Genomic DNA, 11,600 nt, shown 5'->3' with positions numbered 1-11,600 from the left:
TTGACCAGTACAAGGATGTTGTCCGAGGTGGTGTGGGAAGTAAAACTGTGAATCAGGTGCTGAAATGATTAAAGAAGAGGGAAGACTGAGCTAACGACAGTGTGCATTAATTAATGGAAATGTAGCGCCTGAAATGGAAAAGAGGAGATGTAGTTGAGTAACAAGTGCAACATCCTTTCATCTATCACACTGGAAATCCAGCAAAATCTGAGACCAAGTGACTATTTAAAGTCAACTCTATAGAACTCCAGAGCTGGGGATGATTTGTCTGCAGGAACAAACCAGCTTTGCTCTGAGCTAAGAGTGAAAGCATATTAAATATGTAGCCTTTTAAAGAATCATATTGCTGTATCATCTATACATATATATATACACACACACTATTCATATATGTAATTATTAAAGCAGATCATAACATAATAAATAAATATCGAATTATTCATGTTCCTCTTTTGAGTCTTATTCTGCAGAAGGAACATTTTCACGCTTTAAAAAAGGCAGCATCATCTCTGATCTATGAACCATTCTATTTCAAATACATTTTAGTTACAATTTGGCCTATTGCTTGGTGGGAAAGGCCTTTCCATATTTCACTCACTGCAGAGCAATCCAGCTTTCCTGTAATACTCATGTGATGTTTATATCCATCTTTTGAAATGTAGGGGCTATTAGATCAGAAATATTCCACGAAGAAGGGAGCAAAGATTCATGTCACTGACAACTGGAGAAGAAACAGAGAAAGGGTAATAATATCATGGGACAGAATGGAGTCCCTTCCAGATCTTTGGAGGGCTAGCACCATATCCTTCCCAATCATTTATAGCAAGGCTAACTAAGGTCCTGAAGAGTGGGCACCTTCAGTCTGAGGCCATGAGATACTACCCTGATATAGACCAAACTGGGCTTAGTTTCCCTCTGGAATCACCAGAATAGCTGCACTGGTTATACTGTGTCATTTCAGAATGCTCACCTCAACCCTCAGCCCATTTGTTTGCTGACATAATAATTCTTTTTCTTTTTTTCTTTTTTCCTTTTTTTTTTTAGAAAAATAAATCTTTGTACTGCAGTTAGAAATAAAGCTTAAGGAAAAATCACTGGGATTGGTGACATGTTGCTTTAAGTTAAAAAATGGCTCTGCAAGGTGGGTATCCAAACCTTTGCAGCTGTTCTCCATGCCAGAAGAACAATTCAAGAGCAGCACATCGTGGGCAGCTCCCAGGAAAGGGAGGAGAGAGGCTTGAGGCACCAAACCCATCCAAGCACTCAGCACTTGCAAAGGCCCTGGCCTCCTTTACTATCCAAACACCTTACACTTTCTAGGAATTAGATTCACATGGATTAAAGCCCAATTTACTAAAACTAGTTATTTAGCATTAATAATTTGAGTCTTTAAGTTTTAGCTGGTGAAGGACTATGTTAGTTTTTACTTGAAAATCAAGTTTTCTTTTTCTTTCAAATCAAGTACTCATGATGTGTGACAAATGGCATGCCTCCTGCAAGAGTTACGAGTTATGTGCCTAAACAGGAAGGATCACCTCATTGCAGAATTAGGGGATCATCCAGTGGGAAGGGAGTTTCAAGGTCATTTAGTTCAGCCTCCCAGTGATACAGAAATTCTCTTTGCAGCATCCCTGTCAGGTGGCCGTCAAGCTTCTACTAGTGTATTCATTCACACCTGGTCTGTGTAAAACCTTGAGAACAGCCTGTTGTACAGTTCCATAGCTCCAATTGAAGAAAAAGTGTTTTTATTTTCAGTAAACATATACCGTTGTATAACTTTGGTTGATTGGTTCTCATGTAGCAACCCAGAAAACACTGAGCTCCCTCTGACACCCATGCCCTTTGACTGAAAGTCAGCCATAAAATAGAGCACCGGAATAACTTTCCAGAGTCTCAGATTTGCCCCTTCGCTCCACTGCAAATCAAATGTGTCACTTGTGTTTCAATTCAATTAGCCTTTTCCTAAGGGTTTCACTGCTTCCGTTCCTGTGAGTCTCTTTTTTAAAGATCTGCATTGGTATATTTCAAGTGGAATTTTTTTTTGGCAAACTACAACATTTTATTTTAAATTGAGAGATCTGGTTTTATTTTTATTTTTATTTCGGAACATTTCAAACATACAAAAGTAGATATAATCTAGTAATGAATGCCTTAGTATTTATCACCCAGTGTAAATATATCAAATTGTGGTCAATCTTATTTCATCATTACCCTCACCCCGTCTTTCTTCTCCCTGGATTGTTTCAAAGCAAATCCCAGATACTATATAATGTCAGCTATACCTTCTCATACGAACCTGGGAGCAAATTCTCCAAACAACAGAATCGACGGAAGACATTTGGGGGACCTAGCGCTTATAGTGGGTGCTAGAGTTATAAAAGTGAATAAAATTGTGTCACCTTTCGGTCTTTTTAGAAAACACTACCCCTCATGTGTCTGTAAAAACTGACTCTTGTTTTTGCACTGACACTTCCTTTTTTGGCCAAAATCTTTCCAAAAATAGACAGCAAGCCCCCTCCTGCTGCCCATTTCTTAAACTGTCCTCTTATGAAGGTGAGCTAGGATTGTACAATTAGAATGCTTTGAGAATTTCGTCCCTTTTGAGTTATCTTTACTTTTCAAAGCCTCTACTCATGCTATTGGACCTATCTTTTCCTCTAACAATTAAAAAAAGTCTCTATATTGTGTTATTCTCTGTCTTTTCATCCCAGTTTGCTATGATTAACATGGTTACCATCTCCCCAGGTTCTTCCCATTCATTTACCTTTAGCATTTCATTTCATCTTGGCATTTCTTCCCAGTTGCTCAGACTTCACTTCACAATAGTAATTTTCTTTTTCTTTTTTTGTACCTTCTGAAAGGGGTGTCTAATGACAAAGTCAGTCGATAAGTGCTCAGAAGACCGGCATTCACCAGAAAGAGTCTTTCTGCTGCTATTCAGAAGATCAAATTTTAAGCTCAGCATGAACCATGATCCAGTTACACTGTCTACACACACACGAGCAGAGAAAAACCACCATAGTGTGCATGAGGGAAAGATCAGACCATACAATCATTATGTGATAATGTATTAATAATAGATGGTATAATGAACCAAAAATGAGCTTGGCAACACTCCCAGGTACTTTTTACAAAATAATTTCCATAACCTGCTTTGCCTATGAAGAAGGGAACACATTATCCCACAATTACCTGGGGGTGGAATGATTAGCGTGGGTCCAGGACGCAGCCCGGGGACTCTGTGCTTGGCCCTACACCTTTCCAGACAACGTCCTTGGCCTCTCCCCTACCACAGCATGTGTAGCTGTGTGTGGAACGGAGGCTAAAAGCCTGGTTATGCTCCACAGAATGAATTCTTATGTCCATGAGCTCTTCCCAGAAAACATGCAGGGAGACTCTGCCAGCTGCAGAAGTTCAACTCCTGGGAAGAGGGGATGAATTTCTGTGTTTTATTTAAATGGTGTAGCATGAGTGTGCAGAGCCAACAGTATGAGAACTGGTGGTCCTGACGTATGTCTTGGCTTCATCATCCTGTGATATGGTCCTGAGGCTGACCAGGGGATGGAGCTGACCTTCAGAGCCCCAAATTTGGCATGAGGCATAGCCAATATATGGGACAAAGGTCAAAATGTGTGTGACCTTGGTCACAAAAGATAACCTGGGACTTGTCTGTCACTGCAGATCCTGCACACTACAACATAGCAGTGTTTAGTGCCTGTTTAGGTTGTAGGGGTCATCAGGTCTTCAGGTCTTCTAAGGAGTCACAGCATATATAGCTACATTTTCTGAATATAAATATATGTATTAAATGAAATGACATAGCACAGGTCATGGAGAGCATAAAAGAACTGTGTTTGGAGATTCTTGAGTATTCTGGTCTGGGTATCAGAAACTTGATACAGTTTGCAACACACCCAGGAAGAAGGATCATTCAGGCATTTGGAGTAAGTTGCATTGCTGACATGAAAAGCACAGTTAAAATGAAATGGATCTATTCAATGAGAAGCTCAAAACTTTAGTTGCTTTGCAGAGTGTTTTTGTCTAGCTACATGTATCATCGATTTAATATTTCAATGTTTCAAGTTCATTTCCATGAATGAGATTTCATTTACCCCCACACACTCACTTAACTTACTGAGTGGTTCTAAGTTATGAAAAAACACAGCCACCAAAAAGGTGATTATTTAAGAAAGAACAGAGAAAACCTATCAGTTACATCTTTAGTTATCTTAGACTTTTAGGCAGAGTCTCTAGAAAGTGCTGAGCAGAGGCTTAACATGGGAGTGAAGAAAACCAACTTGTTTATCCACCTCTAAGTCACAAAGGCCATTCTGCACACAGCACTGAACTTCTGGGAATAGAAAAGCCACTTTGCAAGTTAGCAGGTGAGGTCAGAGTAGACGCATATTCTCTGGGCACATAAATTAGCCAAGGAAGAGACGACACCCCAAATCATCTTCATGGGGCCTAAACCATGGAGCAGAAAAAGCAAATGCACGTTTAGATGTAACATACTTGCCAAAATGATTGGACTTTTATTACATTTCCCCTGTGACCTTAATTACCTTCTATATATTTATCTTCTAACTGGACAACATGATATTTGTGGATACGTGCTACTCACACATAGGTGTCTGTTAACACTCAAACTGAACCACTCTAAAGGGGTGTCATTTGTGAAGTCCAGGGAAAACCGTCATAAAGGCAGCTGTTAACTCCTAGGTCACAGGCAGGCTTATCTGCACGAAAGAAATGCTCATGTTACAAAGGGGTCCTTTCTGTCATTTTTGTTTGAAAACAGTGTCCTCTAAAATATGCCAATATCTGTGGAAAAGGAGCAAGAATTCCCCTCCAGAGGCTGCTCTCTGGAGAGTCACAGAGATCCTCGTATTTCTCCCATAGTATTCTTCCCAGACTGCCCATTTCAACGCAGCATTGACCAACACATTTCAAGTCCACGAGCACCTCCAAATATTGAATTAGAGAATCTCACAACAAATCCACAGATTAATCGAACTAATGATATTCATAGGCAGCCAGGATGGGTCACGTTTTTCAGCTTGTAGTTTAAATAAAATCACATCTCTTTCTCTTGTATGCCTCCCCTCTCAATTAATTTTTCAGTTCCCACAGTTTGGTTTTTAGAAAAATATCCAGTATAACCTCATTCAGGTTCCTTCTTACTGCCTTGTCCAAGAACACTATGGACTTATTCATTCCAAAGGGTTCATTCTGTACAAGAACACTAGGCAGCCGGTTGGAGAGAGAAAAAACTTGAAAATCTGGTCAACGTACTAGTTACTGATGCTGACACCAGGCTCTACTGCTAGAAACTGGATCTGCAGAATCTGAACCAGCCCTCCCTGGCTAACACTCAAAGGCTTTTGGTTGCACCAAAGTCACCAGGGCAATTGACCCCATTCCTTCTTGTAGGTTTCTCCTTGGCAGACTTGGTTTCCATTCTTGCCAAGAGATCTTTAAGTCATCCAGATATAAACTATCCTAACTTCAAACACAAAGTTCAGTCCTCAGTTCCTTGCTTCCTGGAAGCCCCAAGGAATCCACACCAATTTTTTTTTTTTTTTTTTTTTTCCCGGGCACAGAGAGGGAAGCCTTCAAGTAGCAGAAGGTCCCGGTCTACTCTTTTCCCAGAACAGTTAAGTGTCTCTTCAACCTACCTAGGTATCACCAAGCTTTGGATCACCCTATGCAGAATCAAGAATCCCCACTCCGGAAAACCTCATCATAGAAGACAGCACACTTGGAAAGGATCCTGCTCCACTCAATGCCCAGTGACACCTGGCATTCTTTTGCTTTGCACACATTTCTTACAGTGAAGGGTGGAAATATCTCTGGATCATGTCTTTGCTCTAGTCTCTGTTCCTATGTTGTGACCTGAGAAAAATTCTTTATTTTCTCCATTAAGAGTAGACTAGGAATTTTCTAACTTAACAGTTTAATAGATCAGAAGCTTTTAAAGATTTTCTTTAGCCTCGGAATCCTTTTTATTCCCTAAGTTTTACAAGTATGAACTTTTACTATCATATTCTCGGGTGTTCCTGAGCCATAACCTTACTTTCTAAAACCAAATTTTATTTATTTTTTAAGTTTTATTTTAGGTTCAGGGGTACATATGCAGGTTTGTTATTTAGGTAAACTGTGTCACAGAGGTTTATTGTACAGATTATTTTGTCACCCACATACTAAACCCAGTACACAACAGTTATTTTTTTCTGATCTTCTCCCTCCACCCATCCCCCATCCTCACATAGGCCCCAGTGTCTGTTGTTCCCCTCTTTGTGTCCCTGTGTTCTCACCATTTAGCTCCCACTTAGAAGTGAGAACATGTAGTATTTAGTTTTCTGTTCCTGCATCAGTTTGCTAAGGACTATGGCCTTCAGCTCCATCCGTGTTCCTGTAAAGCACATAATCTCATTCTTCCTGAAGCCAAATTTTAACATATGACACACAACACCCAATTTTTCTTAGTAGAGAAGTTAATCCAATCAATCCCATTTAAATCTTATAAAATTTGTTGATGTCTCTATCACACCAGGTTGAAAAATCAAGCACACTGAAGGCTACTTACCATTTTCTACTTCCTCATTGTGAGAGGAATTTTGTAAAATTAGAGGGAGTATCTTAGAGGGGAGGTAGGATGCCTTATGATTTTATATTTGTATCCCTATTCTAGCAAATGTTCTGGAGTTCATTTATAGAACCAGCTTCCCCTCTGCACACACCTGTCTAGTTCCCATCTCATCTGTTGCGACTTTGAATGCTTCTTCTAGAAGACCAATTGCCCAGGCCTGTAGCCCCCATTGGCCCAAGGGTAAAGAGATATGGGCCTGCCCCACTCACTGTCTGTATGGCTTTGGCAATTCATCTAATCTCTTTGAGTTTTGGTTTCCTCACTAGTAAAATAAAGAAATAAAATGGTCTCAAATCTTCTCCCAATTTTGGAATTATACGTCTGATTAATTATGAACACTCAGATTCTTGGATTCTTCCGAGTCCTTTAAAGCAACCTGTATCACTCCCTGCAAGTAAATATTAGACAATCTCAACCGCTATCATTTCTGCAATTTACATGCAGTTCAAGTAGCCCTAGTATACTGGGCTTGCTATCACTTATTGTAATCTGTTGCAGTGATCTTTGGACATAAAAATTTTGTCTGTTTCATTCTAAAATCAACCACATGAGGTATTGCAGAGCCACAGGGTAAGAACCTGGATATGAGAATGGAACAGCACTGGAAGTCAGCCAAGCACGATTTGTATACTCATTCCAGCTCTGAAATGGACTAAACACCCCGGTTTCATCACTCCCAACTCCTGTGCCTCATTCTGATCACCTGCAAAGTGGACATAACAGTACGTTCACTACATCCTTCAGAAGATGGTTGTGAAGTACTTAATTCCAGACCAGTCACCAGGTGCCACAGCCAGACGGTCACCCCCATTCCAGAAAACTCTTCATTCCTGGTAGGGAGTTCTGACATCACAGAAGACTTTGAAATCCTTTTTTCTTTACCACAGCTTACTTTGTGGCTTAATCCCTTGCCTACCTTACAACACATTCTCTAGCATCTAGTTGATATAAATATATATTTATATTTGCATATATATTGTATGCATATATTTTACCTAGCACTTATCTATGCTTTGCCAATTTGATCTGATGCATACATATTTTACCCAGCACATAGTATAAAATGTAAGTCTGTTATTTTTATTATTACTGAAATTACTTTTAGCATCTTTACACTTTTGTTTATGCCATCGGCTCCTCCTTGAGGTCCTTTATCTTCAATGCATAATTATTCAGCAAAAATCCACACATCTTTTGTGGAAAAAAGTAAAAGCGTTTGAGCTCCTGTGTTCACATAACTCTTGTAGCAGTTTTCACATTTATTTTTATTGTGGCTATTTTCTCATGTATTATTTTTCTTATTATACCTATGCCCCTGGGGATCAGCACACTGTATATGTTTATACAGTCCCAAAGCAATTAGCATGTAACATTTCCCATATGGAACTCAATAAATACTCAATACATTATTGATAAAGACTTAATGAAAACAGACCCAAGAGCCCAGAAATTATTTCTTGGCTGTGTAGCTTGCTTGATTTGAACTTGCCATGTGGTTTAGACAGGGCAGAGGGTATTTTCCGATCTGCCCAAAGTGGGCTTCATTATGTACCTGATGTCATTAAATCCATAGCCTATCTGCCCGAGAGTTCTTTCCATTTCTGAGTGTGTCTGTTAGGCTGAAAGCAAAAGTCTTGATAATAGGATTAGACATTTTAATAGCCCCTAGAGAAATAAAAGCACTTCATGAAGGTTATTTCTTTCTGAATAAAAGCAGCCTATCCATATAACAGCAAGAACATGTATAGTAATTAGAAAATATTCTGTTTCCCTGAAATCATAGTACTGATAAATGACATTTATTGAGTTTCTATCTTATGCCACATATCAGATGTGTTATCTTGTTTAAGCTTCACTACTGTGTGGTAGGAATCATTATTATTTGCATTTTACAGATGAGAAACTGTAATTGAAAGGTGCCAAGTAAGTTGCTCAAGGTACACAACTAGCAAGTGATAAAAAAATTTGGCCATCACCAGAGCTCTCTATCTAGAAAAACATGTTTGGAAAATTTCAGATCAAGATGGCTTCCCTATTCTGGGACTCTCCACCTTTGTTCTCTAGGATTTCTGAATACAAATAGCCAGGAGTTTTCATAGTCACTGTGCAACCTCTGTTGAGCTTTGTTTTGTTTTTGAGATGGGGTCTGACTCTGTTGACCAGGCTGGAGTTCAGTTGCATGATCACGGCTCACTGCACTGAACCTCCTAGGCTCAAGTGATCCTTCCACCTCAACCTCCCAAGTAGCTGGGACCACAGGTGTGTGCCAACATGCCCAGCTACTTTTGAATTTGTGGAGATGTGGTCTCACTATGTTATCCAGGCTGGTCTCAAACTCCTGGGCTCAAGCAATCCTCCTGCTTCAGCCTCCCAGAGTGCTGGGATTATAGGTGTGAGCCATCACACTCTCTGCTCAGTTCTTAAATCTTGATATCGTTTCTCTCTCTTCTCGTCTCTCCTCTTTTCTTTTCTCTTTTCTCTCTCTGCCTCCCTCTCTCTCTCTGTCTTTGAAAAAAAATAATAAACTTGGCCCCCAACAATTGTCATCAGTGGTTGCTAGAGAGGCTTTCCCCATACTCAGAAAAAAACCCATCCCTGTGGCTTTTTGTCAGGGACTTTCTATGCATGACTCAGGCCTCATCAGCAGTAAAAATTCAAGCAGTAAGGGTGTCTGCCGCCAAGCTGTACTGCCCCTTGGAGGATCAGGGGCTGGGCTTGCTGTTCTGCCCTTCTCAGTGCTTGAGGTTTCGCTGTGCTTCATGACAACAAAATTATGTCACTTTCACCTGCCAGGACAGGCACCAAAAAACCCATTGGTAAAACCCCTTCCCAACAAGAGAAGCCAAGGGGCAGCAGCTAGTCAAGCCAGGTGCAGGAGAGCAGAGAATGAGAGGGGGGTGCATTGGAGGGGGATTCATTGGAGTGGGGTGCATTGGAGGAGGATGCATTGGAGGGGGATGCATTGGAGGGGGATGCATTGGAGGAGGTGGCACCTGGGTAGGTGTTGCAGGGAACAAGCCCCTTCTTCCAATCATGGAGAATTTCCCTTTTTGTGAAAGGGAAGCTCAGAATAGGAATTCCTATCAATGACAAGGCCATGTAAGCGGCACAGAAAACATAAGTAGTTGTTGAGCCACTTACATGGCCCAATATGTGACTGAGTAACTCTTTTTTTGAGACGGAGTCTCACTCTGTTGCCCAGGCTGGAGCACAGTGGCACAATCTCGGCTCACTGCAACCACTGCCTCCCAGATTCAAGCAATTCTCCTGCCTCAGTCTCCTGAGTAGCTGGGATTACAGGCACGCACCACCTTGCCCAGCTAATTTTTGTATTTTGGGTAGAGATGGGGTTTCACTTTCTTGGTCAGGCTGGTCTCAAACTCCTGACCTCAAGTTATCCAGCCAGCTTGGCTTCCCAAAGTGCCAGGATTACAGGTGTAAGCCACTGCACCCTGCCGACTGAGTGACTCTTAAACTATTGCAGCAGGAAAAGCTGCCCCTTCTCCTTCTATCACCTACCCTTGCCCTGAGCAGCTGAGGGTTGAATGCAGTGTGTCTACTCTCCAAGTCTCTCCAACGTAGATTACTTGTATTACAATTTTTTTTTACTATTACTTAACAGCTTCATCTGTTATAAACCATAACAGATGCAAATTTTTGTATATTTTTTGCATTTTATGGACATTGGCAGCAACGGGCATTTTCTTGTTTACGCCACTCTCAATCAGTTATTGTTTTCTGGGTTTTCTCCCCCTTACTCTAGTTCCAAGACAGATACTCCTTTCTTCTGAGAACACAGGCAAAGCACACAATATTGATCTGATTGCAGCACAGAATCCTCCCGAAATCCTGAAAGCCAATTACCTCATACTGCACAGTACAGTAAATTCTAGGATAGCCTTAGAAAGGGAGTCAGTCAAGTGGTTTATAAGAAAAGAAACTATAAAAAGAGTGTTCTTCAGATTCTTCCCCTGCTATAATCCAGTCAGGTCATATTTTATCGGTACTCATTATCCAGGCAGACAGTGATAACTGTGGAAACCATGGAAACATATTATGGCCAAATTGATGCTGCTTCGAAACGCCAGTGACTCACGCTGTGGAACACTAACCATGATCCATTAAGGCGCTTCCTGGACTTTTGTCAAGAGGGCCTTCCACGTGTGCATTCTAGGTGCAAGTGCAGCCACACCTCACTTGGAGAGTGAGGGGGCTCTCCAAAATAAAAGGCAACTCATCAGACTTTTCCCAGAATGAATAAGAAGATATCACAAATTGCACATCATCCTGGATCAGTTTTAATCCAATGATTCCATTAGGTTATAAGGCATTTTTGAATACTCCTAAGTATTTAAGACACAGTGTGCACTCCCTAGCACTCTCTCTCTCCTCTTCTTTAAACCTAATTATTTGCCTCCACATTTTAAAACTCCAAATAAGAATATGCATTGTCATTGTAATTATGCTCATGAAAATGTCAGATTTCCATACTCTACATCTGATAAAAATAAATACATCAGAGCGGATCATTACATTTTGTTAAAGTTCCAAAGCTATGAACACTTAAGGCCACATCTCACTTCAGAGAATGCCACAAAGACAGGTTAGATTAAGGATGCCTCTTTTATTTATAATCTTGAACACAAATCCTTTACTAACATATGAGATTAAAGTATATAGCATTGAAGAGAGAGAAATTTTCATAACATAAACATTAATGATAGTTTTAACCTTTTTCTTTTTTTCAGAATAAATTATGTAATGTATTCAGTAATATAAGTGGAGTGGAAATTTTTTAAATTATCAAAGTTTGTCAAAAATTATCAAGTATTTATCAGCCACGTACAAGGTGTTTCTTATTCATGTTTTGCCATTTCAGTTGATGGCAAGGCTAGAATTGTGAAGTCTTGGCTAATGTACCAGTCCCTCTGAATATTTTGATCCTATT

The 11,600-nt window shown here is 40.2% G+C and overlaps 1 long non-coding RNA gene across 1 annotated transcript in view; it reads right to left on the bottom strand.

Moving 5' to 3' along the window:
- Positions 1-510: 510 nt before the first annotated feature.
- The window catches only part of LOC105535376, a 149,814-nt gene continuing 138,724 nt past the window's right edge, over positions 511-11,600 (bottom strand). Inside the window, exons 3-4 of the long non-coding RNA XR_001005420.1 lie at positions 2,852-2,984; positions 511-721 (exon numbers count right to left, since the gene is read on the bottom strand). This is a non-coding gene — a long non-coding RNA (uncharacterized LOC105535376). The remainder of the gene's footprint in view (positions 722-2,851; positions 2,985-11,600) is intronic.

Source organism: Mandrillus leucophaeus, unplaced genomic scaffold, assembly GCF_000951045.1.
Source record: "Mandrillus leucophaeus isolate KB7577 unplaced genomic scaffold, Mleu.le_1.0 Scaffold1451, whole genome shotgun sequence".
NCBI classification, from domain to species: domain Eukaryota; kingdom Metazoa; phylum Chordata; class Mammalia; order Primates; family Cercopithecidae; genus Mandrillus; species Mandrillus leucophaeus.
Note: the sequence above shows the minus strand (reverse complement) of the source record. Positions and strands in the feature narration are given on the sequence as shown.